General features: G+C 39.7%; 1 protein-coding gene across 2 annotated transcripts in view; it reads right to left on the reverse strand.

Moving 5' to 3' along the window:
* Positions 1-14091, reverse strand: part of LITAF (lipopolysaccharide induced TNF factor) — a 75790-nt gene that overhangs the window by 34181 nt on the left and 27518 nt on the right. For both annotated transcript variants that reach the window (XM_084536356.1, XM_084536358.1), the window contains exon 2: positions 3612-3798. The gene's annotated coding sequence lies outside the window, so the exon portion shown is untranslated. The remainder of the gene's footprint in view (positions 1-3611; positions 3799-14091) is intronic.

Here is a 14091-nt window from a genome sequence, read left to right on the forward strand (position 1 = left end):
TCCGCAAAATTGCAAACAAGCCAGATGCACCTGTAGTTTGGGTTGAAAAGAAACTGAACATTTTTATCTTTTTTTTCCCAACAGAAAGAAGAACTCTTCAATCTGTTGCATTCAGTATATTTATTAGGTGATATAATTTAAACAGATTTATTTTCTCAGCTGAAGACAAGTCACTGCTAATGATTAAGGACCAACTGCACATACACAGCTGTAGATTCTCCTGCCTCTTTTATTTTGTATGAATTGCCAAGTAATGTCAGTGCAGCATGCAGTACACACTGCTCCTCTACAACTCATTGCCCTGTCTTTTAAACTCAGCTCCACTTTCTAACATGGAATTTTCTTCAAACCAATGCTTCATCTTAAATGGAAAATGAGATTCCTTTATCCAAGAGGAAGGTTTTTCAGGGTCAATAATAATAATAATAATAATAATAATAATAATAATAATAATAATAATAATAATAAAAACAAGAAAATGCAAAACTCCATTTTATAATTACAACTTTCAGCAGCAGCATATGCTGGAATGTGTTTTGAGAGATGCATTTTCATCCTACAACACACAGATGTAAACTCTAAATTTGCTTATATTGAGTGAAGCCAAGTTCTACCAGTCATTGCCTAAAAGCATGACTTGGTGCCCAAGATCAGGCCATGACTACGCAGAACTCACACTGTAATGTCCTCCTGACAAGCAACCGAAGTGCACGTAACCATTGCCTATGACAAACATGCAAGAGACTTGGGCCATATATAGAACTGCCTATGTTTCTAAACTATATAAATCAGCCTAAATAAATCAGCCATCAAAACATCCTGTTTGGTTCCAGTCCTGTATTTAAGCACTGCTACAGCAGAGACCTGACGGCAGAGTTTGGTAGCAGACAGCATGAGTATAATGCAAAGGTCTGAGTCTGAACTTCTTTGAATACCAGAAAGCTGGTTTGGAGTTACAAAACCTGGTCACAAATATGTAAAGATACCACTAACACTATTCATAACAGGCAATGTCGTCACCCTCCCTCTCCCCCCCCAAACAAACATAAAAAAGAGGCAGCAACCCACACTACCAGATTAAATACCAACATGAAACAATCCCCTACCAGAAATCTGCAAAGCCACAGCAAGTATTAAAACTGGGGGAGAGGAAGGAGGGGAATCATGTTATCTTTGCTTTGGAAATGTAACTTCCCGCAGAAAAGACATGCGGAATGCTGTCTATAAGGAACAAAGATTTATTAGGACAGACAATATTTTAAGGGACTGGTATACCTATTTCCTTCCTTTCTATTTCCTTCCTGCATGTACTACTTGTGGAATGGATTCCTGCATCCTTTCCAAGTTGTATGGCATCTGTTTTCTTCCCTAGCCACAAGAGCCTTTTGTAGCTACCTGCATCTCCTACCCACGCTACACAACAGCATTTTCTTCAATATTCACAGAATCACAGAATCACAGAATTTCTAGGTTGGAAGAGACCTCAAGATCATTGAGTCCAACCTCTGACCTAACACTAACAATCCCCACTAAGCCATATCCCTAAGCTCTACATCTAAACATCTTTTAAAGACTTCCAGGGATGGTGACTCCACCACTTCCCTGGGCAGCCTGTTCCAATGTCTAACAACCCTTTTGGTAAAGAAGTTCTTCCTAAGATCCAACCTAAAACTCCCCTGGTGCAACTTAAGCCCATTCCTGTCACCAGGCACGTGGGAGAACAGACCAACCCCCACCTCTCCACAGCCTCCTTTAAGGTATCTGTAGAGAGCAATAAGGTCGCCCCTGAGCCTCCTTTTCTCCAGGCTGATTATCTGTGCTCCTTGATTATTATTATTATACTTTTACAAATATTCTTTCCAGACAATACCTATTCCCCACATGTGAGTTCAGGGATCATTTTCTTACACGTCTGTCAGGATGGCAGAACTACCTACCATCACTGTCTCTCCTGTTAGCTCCCTTACTTGACTAGGTACAAGTGTATGACAGTCACTAGTAATTAGAGTATTTATTAGTAGAGTGTGACATTAAAAAGTGAACATAATTCCACTTCATCCTTTGCTTCCCCATACATGGGATATTATTCCCACTCCTGACAAGACCTTTCATCATCTCCTGATACTTCAGTCATCTTTGCTCCCATGCCGTCCCATCTGCAGGACCACAGCACTCTCCTCCAACCACTGCCCCCATCTCACAGCACCTGCTGGCTGTGGGGTCCACATCAGGAGAGCAGCAGGAATAAGGAGCGGGCCAGACTGTGGCCTGCAAGCTTGGCTCACTTTACCACAGTACTACTCTTATTCCCACTATGTGGGCCTGCCTGAAATGCCGCAAGTCCTGTTGGCTCTTCACACTATTAAATGTGCTCAGAGGAGGATTTGTATCTCCAAGGAACCCTGCTGGCAACACAGGCTGTGAGTTAAAGGATGTATTTACAGAAAATTAGCACGGAGTTCTGACAATTCCTTAATCATCTCTCTCTCAGTGACATTAAACACTTCAAAGTTTGATACCTCTTCTAAGGCCATAAAAATATATATTTATATAAATAAATTTTTTAAAATGTAAACATGGAGTGATCATAAATCATCAGGAATGCAGAATGTTATCCTGCTAGGCAACAAGAGTGGCTAAAACTCATCAGCTGCCTCTAAGTAATTCAGAATTCTGTTTGACCACATCTAGGCTCAGTGTTAATAATGTACTGTTGCTTTCCTCTAGGGTAATATATAACTAAGCATTGATTAATTTATTGATTAATCAAAAATAGAAATGAAGTAAATAATTTGAAGGGGAATGTAACAGTCACTAGTGGTTTTAAACATGGTACTCTGCAGCTGTTTATCAATGACATTCAATTTCAGTTTATTATATTTTTACTTATAGTCAATATAAACTGAGTAACAAGGTACTATGAACAGTGCAGTCACAGATGTAGCAATTTGGAGACACGATATGGTAAAGGAACATTACAAATGCAAGTTTTTTCAGTATTTTGGACCTTAAAATTATTACGCATGTGCCAAGTGACAATATTAGATGAAAGAGAATTCAATGATTAAAATGAGGATGACAAAAAAGTGTTCATCATACAGGCAAGTTTTCTCCAAGGAGATGCGAGAAAGGAGGAAGAAACCCCAGAGCCAAAAATACTCAACTCTGTCTCTGGAGAGCATGGATTACTCTGTAACTAAGGCATTGCTTATTATGCACAGACAGATGCTTACTAAAACAAGGCCATGGTGAACAAAGTGGATGAAGCCCATTTGTCAGAAGTAGCAGAAGTTGTATTTCACTACAAACCTTGGTATAGGCAACCTTTACATGCCAGTGGTAAGCCCTCTGACAAATGACTGCAGGAGACACATTCGGAGTCACAGAAAGAAAAAGCTGCAGCAGTATTTCTGTTGGAATCTAGTTGTACTTTCATGAACAGTGGCAGCATAAAAACATCATCTTAGGTTCTTGAACGATGGGATATAAATGTTTGTTTCATAACACCTGTAACCTTTTCAGTGTTACTAAGAAGTCTTCCTAATCATAAGTCTTTTGTAAATAAACTGCCCATCTCCAGGCTCTCAACTCTAGCTCCGTATAGCACTCACCCTGTATCTCCCACTGTAGCACAGCACTGGAGTATGTCCAGCCACCCCCAGGATGGACCCAGCCCAGCTCTCACAGAATGGCAGCTCGTTAGTGTAGATGACATTAATTGCCTGCAGCTGGAAGGATCCCTTGAAACAAGCTGTTTCTCAGAGCTGCATGCAGACTATTTATTCTGGTCCAGCTCATCTGGAAAAGAAGAGATAATATAAAAGTTCTTACTACTCTCCTGTGAATTGCTTCAGTTTCTAAAGTCCCAGTCATGATGAAGAATGGACTGCATAATTTTAGGTAATAGGGCTGAATATTTTAAAATGTTTTAATTTTAATCCCAGGAAGAACTAGGGAGAAAAATTCAGAGCAGAGAGCAGTCTTACTCATTTTCTGTCTAGCACATGTAATTTCCCCTCAAACCAGCCTAGATAATGCCTGGCAACCAGCAGCACCAATACACATACCAAGCTGTATAGTTCACGTAAGCAAATATTCTTCCTCAAAGTACCTCACAGTAGATCCATTAAATTTCAGGCCAGATGGTGTGAAAGCAACCCATTGGCAAACACCGTATTACATTCCATATAGCTAGACTGACTGTATATACGTGTAGGTAATATTTTTCTCTTTGCAGATTTGTAATCATAAAACAAATGCTTTCATATGTAGTTTCTGAACGTGAGCTAGTGAATAATGATACTCCATGAAGCAGTCAAACAAGATCTGAAGACAAAAGGAAGAGCTATGTTTCCCAATGCAGCACCCAAGCCTAGAGAGCTAAAATAACCTCTCTGCTACGCACTGTATATGCCTGGTGACAGTAGAAAACTAATAGCATGGCTCTTTCAGTGATGCCTGTAACACAACAACAGAAGCTAGCGCTACAGCCCAGACCACAGACAAGATAAAACAATTTAAGCCTCCCGGGAATTATGTGAATTCCAGGTTATTTAAACATGCACATTTCTCTGTTATAGCCTGAAAACATTTTTGTTCTGCTCAAAATAGCCAGGCAGCTTGGCATACAACAGAATCACAAAGCCACATTATGGAATGAGTGCATTTTTTAATTCAGAGAAATTATCCAAGCACTTCATAAAGCAGGCTGAACCCTTCCTGGTGCTATGCCCATTGTTCAGTTGCAACAGCACTGCATGAAGCTCTGTGTAAGTACCGGCACTTGTAAAAAGTACTGGCACTTGCATTTGAACACCTAACGCTTATGACACATCTTCTCTTCTCCTTCTCAGTCGGTTCAAGTACCCATTTGGTCAAAACCAACCCCTACGTCCTCTTTGCAGAGAAATTACCCTCCACAGCACAGAACTGGCTGCAGTGCTGTCACAGCACCTGCCCTGTGTACCTAAAACAAGATGCAGCAAGCGCTGAAATAGCCATAAGGCTGGGCTTGACCTTAGCCTTAAACACCAGGATATTTGTGCGGTTACTTGACTGCAGACTTCATCTTTGTCAGTTATTTTTAAGCACAATTAGCTGCAGAAGACCTAGCAAATGAGGTAATTAGCTGAAACTGGCTTAGGCTTCTATTCGCCCACCCAGTTTCAGGCATTTAAGACATGTGAAGTGTTGATACAGCCACCCTCAGGTCCCTCCGTGACTGGTGGCATCTTCTGGAGGCACTGCTCCCTCATCCTGCTGCTGCTAAGCACAAGGGGCAGCAGCAGCAAATCTTCTCACAGCTGCATTTCACAGCCCTGGGCACCACCACCACCACCAGTTCCCTCTGCTCCATCTGTTCTTCACTGCCCCTTGTTGTCAGAGCCCAGGCTATGAGCAGGAGACACAGGGTTGGACAGAGGCAGCCCTTTCATGGCTGCTACCTGCGGCTCTGGAATCAGCAAGGATAACCATGCTTTGATCTTTGCCACCTCAGTTAGCTGGGATGAACCCGGGTCTTACTGCTCATGGGAGATGTAGTGTCCCCTTCTCCAAACCCATAACATGCCATATAGTTCTTTCATGAATAACACACTCTTTTCTAATGTGAAAAAATCCAGGTACCAAAACCATGGTTTTGACTGGATGCCACGGGCTCTACATGATATGGCACTTATAAAACACTTTTATTAAATGTGACAAACCAAAAAGTACTACAAAAATACATAATTGATAATCCTTTTGAGAGCAGATGTTAACACCAGGGATTGAGGGATTTTCCAGAGAATGGAGAGCTCTGCCAATATAGAAACCTGGGTTTAATTCCAGCTTTGGTAAAAACTTGGAACTTTTTTATTCATATTAATTAAAAATAAACCTGTTATTTTACAAGATTAATTTGAGGGACCAATTGCCATTTGTTTTGAAAATAGTTCCAGCTGAGCTAGAAACAGAGAAGCAAGTTGTGCAGGAAGTCACAAAAGCAAACCGCTGCCCCCAGAGTTCCTCCCATATATCTTGATTCTCTTACACTGTTTGTTCATCATAGCTACAACACAACTACTGCCAAAAAAAAATCACGGCCACTTCGCTTTTGTTTTCCTGAAAATGAAACTTGGAAAACTGAAGAAAACATAAGAAATCACTGAGGTTCCCTAAGAGCAAAGAATTCCTTCGACCCAGTAATCACATGAGACAGTGCAAGTCAAGACTTTTACATAAATTCAGAACAACTTCTTGCCTGAGAAACAACTTCTTTTAACAGATACTTAGATAAACACAGAGCTGAGCGTGAATGCCGAATGCTTAACAGTTGCTAAGAAATCACCCAGGACCACTTGCAACATTATGAACAATACTTCAAACTTGCAAATACATGGTTTGTTGTGCAGATAATTAAACTGGAAAATCCTCTGGCTCAGTCCAGCTTATACCCTGAATTGGGGTTTTGGAAGAGGCTTGCTGAGAAGGCTGTGTGTGATGCATACGTATTACATTTGGCACCTGTTGGTGTGGGTTATCACGGGATTCAGCACTGGCCCAAGCTTTTCCCAGCACCATTCTGGTGCCTGCCAGCACTGCGAGGAGGGAAAACAGTTATATCTTCTCTTTAGGAGCTGCCTATTAAAAAAGTGTGAGCTGATGTCTGATGCTTCCCTGCTTCAGGGTAGCCTTTGAATTGGGATTAGGAGAGACACAACAATTAGACAAAGGAATAGATTTTTGTTTGGTTGTTATTCTGTTTCAAGCCCATCAAATTTTAGCTGAAATATGAACTAAACCCTTCTCTTTTCATCTCTCTCCACAATTAATAAAAAATCCTAGGAAAACACACTTTAGCTCCTCCCATGACTTTAGCAAGAAACTTGGTAGCAGGAAACACCAAAATCTGAATATTTTAGAGAAAGCCAAAATGGTTTCCTGCTTTCAGAGAAGGACCTGCTGATCTAACTGGATAGACCGTATGAGCCCAAGGATTTGGGGGGGGGGGGGGAAGGGAAGGAGTTTCCTAGCTTTTCATGGAAAGAACAGAGATGAGCCAAAGCATCTCACTGGCTAACACATTCAGTCTTGTAGGTTCAAAGTTCACAACTTAATTTCTGTGAAGTTCTATGGGTAGTTAAAAATTTATTTATTCCTTTAAAGAAACATTCTCCATCTCTGCATATCATAGAAAAATAATTACAAATCTTGTATTATTCATATCAAATATCTCATCTCTTAGATTCTGTTTTGTACAAATGAATTATATAATTCTTCCCAAATCCCTTGCTTCATGCATTGCACAAAATAGATGCAGAAAGACAAGCATAACCCTAGCATTCCTAGGAAGTGCTTGGCTTTGTAATTTATGATTGCTTTTAACAGTGTCTCTGTATTTAAATGTTAAGTTTAATAAAGGATTGAACCTATTCTTATCTAGAGCAGTTCTACCATTTGGATTAAGAACTTACTGCATCACTGAAACTAGCATGTTTGGAAAGTCCTGAAGCCTGTCAAAAAAAAAAAAAAAAAAAAAAAAAAAAAAAAAAAAAAAAAGGAGTAAAATGCCCTACGAAGAGCAGACCCAAGCTTTAAGCTCAGATCACAATCTGCTTCACTTCTAAGAAACTTTTGGGAAACAAAGTGTCTGCCAAGGACCAAAAAGGACAGATGACTTTTGCATTCATTCACCCACAAGAACCATTGCTGCCAGACAGTAGAGATGACTTAACCACAGGTCTTGTGCTGTGTCTTGGCACTTACCTGGCACCTCTTCCTCCTGTTAGAAAAAAAAGATGCAATTTGAAAACAAGTGATGCTGGATATGCTGAATTGCATTAGGCTGCATCCTGGTGTATGCTTATTCTGAGGCCTTGCTCACAAAAGCAGGTTACAGAGACTAAACTGCAGTCTAAGTGAAAATAAAATGATTCATATTCTGTCTAAGTAAATTGTGGGAAATCATGTATACCAATTTCAGTACTACTGATTGTCTCAGTACTGATGTTACAGATACTCGTGGTTAAACATTAAAAGCTGCTACAAGCTCTTTTCAAAAAATTAATTTCTGTGTGATTTGGACTATTTGAAAACTGTTTGTTTTTTTTCTTCTGTAGATGTCCATATACCTGCTTGTAGTAATCTAAGTGCTTTAAAATATCACAAGCTGAACAAAGGTAAACACTTGTCACTGGTAATAAACAAAATTGTTCCTGGTGCTTCCTATTAAAACATCTTGCTGTATTTCTGACTCTACTTGATACACATCTGGTGAGGCTGTCACTTGACTTACAGATGTACGCTATATCCATTTACTGTGAAAATCTTCTTCTATAAGAAGAGATGACACCAGTAAAAAGACCTGTGTACAACATAACTGACAGAAAGAATCCCTATTAAAACAGGAGAAACTGATATGAAGTAACATAGAAATGGAGATAGCAAGTATGAAATTAAAGTCTACCTGTAGATCAGAAAAGAGTATCTGTAGCTAGAACAGTACAGATAAGGCCTGGTATCTATTCTGCTTCTGACAGACAGAAATGCAAAGAGTTAGACCTCCAGCCTACACGGATTCTTTCTTCTAAAGAAGAAAAGCCACCAAAGGCTTCCTTGTGACTACTTCACAAATGCCTCCAGGTTTCAAACTGCAGTAGCAGTGCTGCACAGGCTGCCACCTCCTGTTCTTATTCCTGTATCTTGCTGTTAGATTTTACGATGTTTCTTGACTCTTATTTGGTTCTGGTTTTTTGTTTGTTTGTTTGTTTGTTTGTTTTTTGTTTTCTCTTCTTTTTATTATTTTCGAAACTGAACATACTGGATCCAGCAGAGGCTAAAGGGAGTACTTCATTCTTTAGCTGACTGATGCCCTCACATCGCAGTGTCACAGCACACTGAGTCTGGATCCTTTTCTCTCCACAATCTTTCATTTAGAAACCAGGATTTCAACACTTCTTCCACCACTGAAATATAGATGTGGGCACGATGAGACAAATTCTGCCTGATCACACCAGCATAAATCAGGGTCTGGTAGTGTTAATGGCATTACAGCAGATTTATACCAGTATCAAAGAACTCAACTTTAAATTCTTTCATGCAATTCCCAGACCCCTCTTTTTTTTAGTGATAGCAATATTATCTTTCATAGTCTTTCCTCAAGAGTATTACAAGGCAGATCTGGACTTTCTTGGAAGAAATATCCATTGCACTTAATTTCTATATGCACCTTCAGATTCTTTGGCAGAAAGAATGCATGGAGAAAGAGGACAGCAATAAGTCCAGAAGAAACAGGACCACTTTCAAAAACAGCTCAGTGAGAGCATTAAACTATTCTACTTTATCTCCAAAAAGCATGTCAAAATTGGGAGAAAAAAAAAAAAAAGTGATTAAACATATATCGTACTATTTTCATTCCTCATCTGAGAAATTATATCTTCTATTGGGCCATGAGGGAATCTGAAGAAAAAGCTTCTTTCATGCTGCCAAGATCCTAATGAGCTGCATTCCCAGCTTTCTGAATGAGGAAGGAGACTCCTTTCCAATAGAAAACACTGGGGAGTGGAGGGGCAGCCGGGTTGATGCAGCAGTGGTGGGTCTGTGTGAGCTGAGTGGGGAACTCAGAAGGCAGCAGCAAAGGAACATTGTTTCCCTCACAAAAGAGGCAGTTATGATCACAAACGACTCACAAGCGAGGATTAGACATCCCTGCACCCAATGTACAATACTCCATTCATTCCTCTTGAAAAAATGAACTTATTTCATCCAGACATGAAACAAAAACTAAATTCCCTACAAGAAAAGATAAGTTCAGTGTATGCCAAAGCCGACATCATTGTACTGCTGCTAACAAGCCTTGAATATCAAAAGGGACACAACTTTCATTTGTTATCATTTGCAGAAGCATTTTACTTTCTATATAGAGTGGTAAACAGGATTTTATTTCCACACAGACACACATAGAGACTGGCATGCTGTTAATGAAACTCCACAGAGAACAAGCCGAACACCACAGAAATCATTAGGGCCTGTCACTTCTACGGTTATATCTCTGCTTTGTAGAGCACTCCCTCAACTGTATAAAACACAGCCCTAGAAAGAAGAGTTGAGAAATAACATCCCTGGAAATTATAAATGAACAAGGGCTCTTGTCTTACTGGTTTTTATGAATGGACTCTTTAATACATGTAAGGTAGATGTACAGCTGTTTGTAATATTACTACAGAGACAGGAGGCAGCAATACCTGTTGCTAAACCTACCCAAGAAGATCCTAAAACAAGAGGTGCCCATCAGTGTGTATGAGCTGCGATTTTCCTCCTTTCCTAATGTTCTGTAAGTGCCGGTGTTGTAACTCCTGCTGGAAAATCTGCACTGTGCAGTTCAGTGGCTAATCAGGTTTTCAGTTTAATAAAATTGTTTCCATTTAATGCTAATTATGTTTGCAATTTGCTGCTGAAAGAGTTTCTAATTTCTGTTAGCAAGGTAGTTCTGGACACTGGGAAACTGCATATTCAGTTCTTCTGCTTTGTGCTCCATCATACAATGGATTGCTTAATTATTTATTTTTTCAATCATTCTGTGACTGTTGAGCTGAAGTTCTGTGTCACAAGCTAGAGTGGGATTGGACACCCTTTGAATATTCATGCAAGACCAAGAACTGTTTCTACGAGCAAAAAACATTTATGGAAAGTGAATTTCAAAGCAACTGCAGCATGGTGACAATCTGCGTGACCATTTAAATCACTCAAGTACCACCACAGGATTCTCAATTAAACACTAGTGCCTAAATGTACAGGTTGTGCTTGGGAAATTGGAGAGAAAGATAGAGCTATTTCAAGATTGCAGAAATTTTGAATAAATGCAAATTCATAAAAATAAGCCTTGTTTTCACAAAATAATAATAATAATAACTAAATAATAATAATAATAATAATAATTAAAAAAAAAAAAAGGCAAATTGGGAATAGTTTATCAAATCTTTGAGTTTGTGTGCCTGCAAAACTGTGGCATGAGTTTTCCCATTACACAAGAATTGTGCGATGAAGAGACCAAATATGTCTCTCTTCCAATAAAGGTGCCTTTGGATTCAGAAGACTTTCTTATGATCTGTCCTTGAAAATATACAAGAAAAGCAGAAATTAGCTCTATGCATTCGTTACTAACCCCGGTGATACCTGTGACACTTACAGAAAACCTATGTTCAGGCTTTGGATATAAAATTAATCCTGTGCCAACAATGAAATAATCTTCCACTTTATTTTTCCAATTCAGTCTTCAGTAGGGGTTTATCACAAACATATAATTGCACATGACCAATCCTTTGAAATCAGCAAGAATGCTGAGATTTCTGTCAAATTGTTAGCTCAGCCTATTTACTTCTGTCTTGCATACAAATTCCTGAACAAACTAGAGATAAGAGCCTCAAAACGCAAAATAAGAGCCTCAAATTTTGCTATTAAGATACTGAATGTCCTGTGACTAATTTAAAACATTTGTTTGTTCCCAATAATTACAAAGGTACCACTTCTTCCCTCTGCAAATCTTGGGATTAATTTTGCCCTTGGCTGAATCTATTCACTTTCCACTTGCCTAGATGCACTTGGAACTGTAAGGGTCTTGTTTTGCTCCACAGAGATCAATGTTAACACAGCAATTTCGTTCAGTAACAATGTATGCTAAAATAGGCCCCCAATCTTCTGTATTTAATTGGAGAGAGAGACTAGGAAGTGGGGTCTTGCAACTCCTGGCTAACTATCCCTGTACAAATTCCTGCATGGCTGCTCAGGTCATACCAGCTGCTATACTGGGAGGAGTATTAGCACAGAGATGTTGCTAGACACAGCGTTACTCACAGAATTTCTTCAAAATACTTTGAAGAAATTGCTGACAAACTCATACTCCCTGTACTTTGCTGTTGGACGTACTTATATGTCATCCTACACTTATGGGTTGTTGGTGGTGTGGTTTTGTTTTGTTTTGTTTTGTTTTGTTTATTTTCTTGCCATGCAAGAAGTTTTAGAAGCTTTTTACTAAGTGCAGGTGAAGCTGACAGAGCTTCCTGTTTCTCTCTTTTAATTGCGTTTTATTCTGACAACAGTGCCTGTTGGAAGGAGAAAAGCCCTCACACAATCAAACCCACCAAAAATGTAGAACAGAATGCTAATGCAATCTTGAAGAGAGGAACAAAGTCAGCACAGATGCTTTTACACAGCACTAGCTGATAGTTTCTTGCACTTTGGTTTAAATCATTGCCATGGAATGACTTAGAATTCCTTCTCTTGTGAAGAAAGCCAAATACTCAGTTATAGCCAGTTGCTACTGGAAAGATGGAGGTAAAGACACTGCCCTTCTTTCAGCATCCCCAAAATAGCAAAGACCTAAGTAGTGCATCATGGTAGGCCCAGAGAAACAGTGGTACCTGACCTGATGATGCTCCCCAGGTCTCCCTGCAGTGCCTGCAAATTATAACCTGGAAGGATTAAGGGAGGGCTCCTGCAGTTCCTAGGGAACAGGTTACTGCATTTTTGAATGATCACAATTTATTTAAACAAAGTTAAAGGAAGAGGGAGTAGAACTAGTTGATGTTGAGGTTCATTAAAAGTATACTGTGAAAAATCTCTTAAGTCGATGGCATAGGAACTCCATTTTAACTTGTAGTGTAGAGAAACTGATACCAGATAGCAAAATACTGGAGAAATACCCCAGGACTACATAGAGACATAAAAGTGGGAGCATTAAAAAAAAAAAAAAAAAAAAAAAAAAAAAAAAAGTCTACACTGCATAAGCTGCTCTGCCATGCCACTAGTTACGTAGAGGTGATCTTTCAGCTCAAGAAATTCATGCTGTAAAATCTAGAAATTCTGAACAGTTGTTATAGGTTATACTAGTTATTACAAAAGCCTTTTCAATTAAGTCATGAAGCATGTAGACAGACAGCAGTTGATTTGGACTGATGCAGTGCAAAACCAGTATTTCCATCTGCCTGTACACAAAAGGTGAATCTATTCCTTCATCTGTTGTCTCTTCTCTATCATGAAAGAGTTAAATAAGATAACCATTTGACACTTTTTAAGAAAACACAAGAGCCCAGCAATTACCTTCAGCATTTGCAGAGTTAAAGCTGAACACAGGACCCTAAAAGATTAAGAAAAATTAAAAGGAAAAAGAAATAAAGAAAAATTAACTCCTCTTTGGGTTTATGACAATTTCTTCCGAAGCAGTAATATGACTCACAGGTAAGAGAAGGCAGAAGAAAGCACAGCTGACATTCTGCTAGGAATTATGGAGTGGATCTCCATCACTGCAGGCTCATGCTTATTTGGCCATGCTACGCTGAGCATTCACACGTGAAAAAGGGAGACATGCACCTGCTGAAGAGCTCGCAGAGCTGAACTGCTGCAAAGCACTGCCAGGGCAGCTTTAGTTCAAGAGGAGTCTCTTTTCTTGCCTTCCTGCGCGTGCAGACCTTCAGCTTTATACCAGTTCTGTTTCAGTCAGGGAAGCAGACAGGGTACACTGCACATACGAGCTCAGCCAACCCAGCCTCTACCAGGTTCACTCAGCACAAAAGCCTCTGGAAACTCTGGGTTTTGTATCTCCATTCCTCCCCACCACGCCACTGGCTGAAAGTACCAAACAGAGAAAGTCATAGTTTTGCACCACCATTCTTACACTGCGTGGCTCTCAGGCAGAAAGTGCTGAGCACCCAGCTCTGCTGTCCCCCTTCCCCTGCCTGTCAAGACAATTTTTGACAGACTAACGAGCCCTTTCTACCTTCTGGTCCTTCCCCCACCCACTCACACAGGATCTGCTTTCCCAGTAACAATAAACACATTCTTGTGCTTCTCTTGTAATAAAAATCTAATTTTGGTGTATTCATCCAGTGATCACTAAACCCTTAAGAGTCTGTAGAGATTTCAGCAGAAGAGTGCACCTGTAACAGAGGCTGTTTATTTTCCATTTAAATTTGTGCATTTATTTTGTCTACAGCAGTCTGAGCACAACACAGATGGCCCTAAATTCACTAACTACTTTGAAAGCTAAAGCTTCTTTCCACTGGGATGACAAAAGCCTCATTTCCACAGCAAGTTTAATGCCCTCCGTGGCCTGAA

The sequence above is a fragment of the Aythya ferina genome (genome assembly GCF_964211825.1).
Source record: "Aythya ferina genome assembly, chromosome: 15".
NCBI lineage: Eukaryota > Metazoa > Chordata > Aves > Anseriformes > Anatidae > Aythya > Aythya ferina.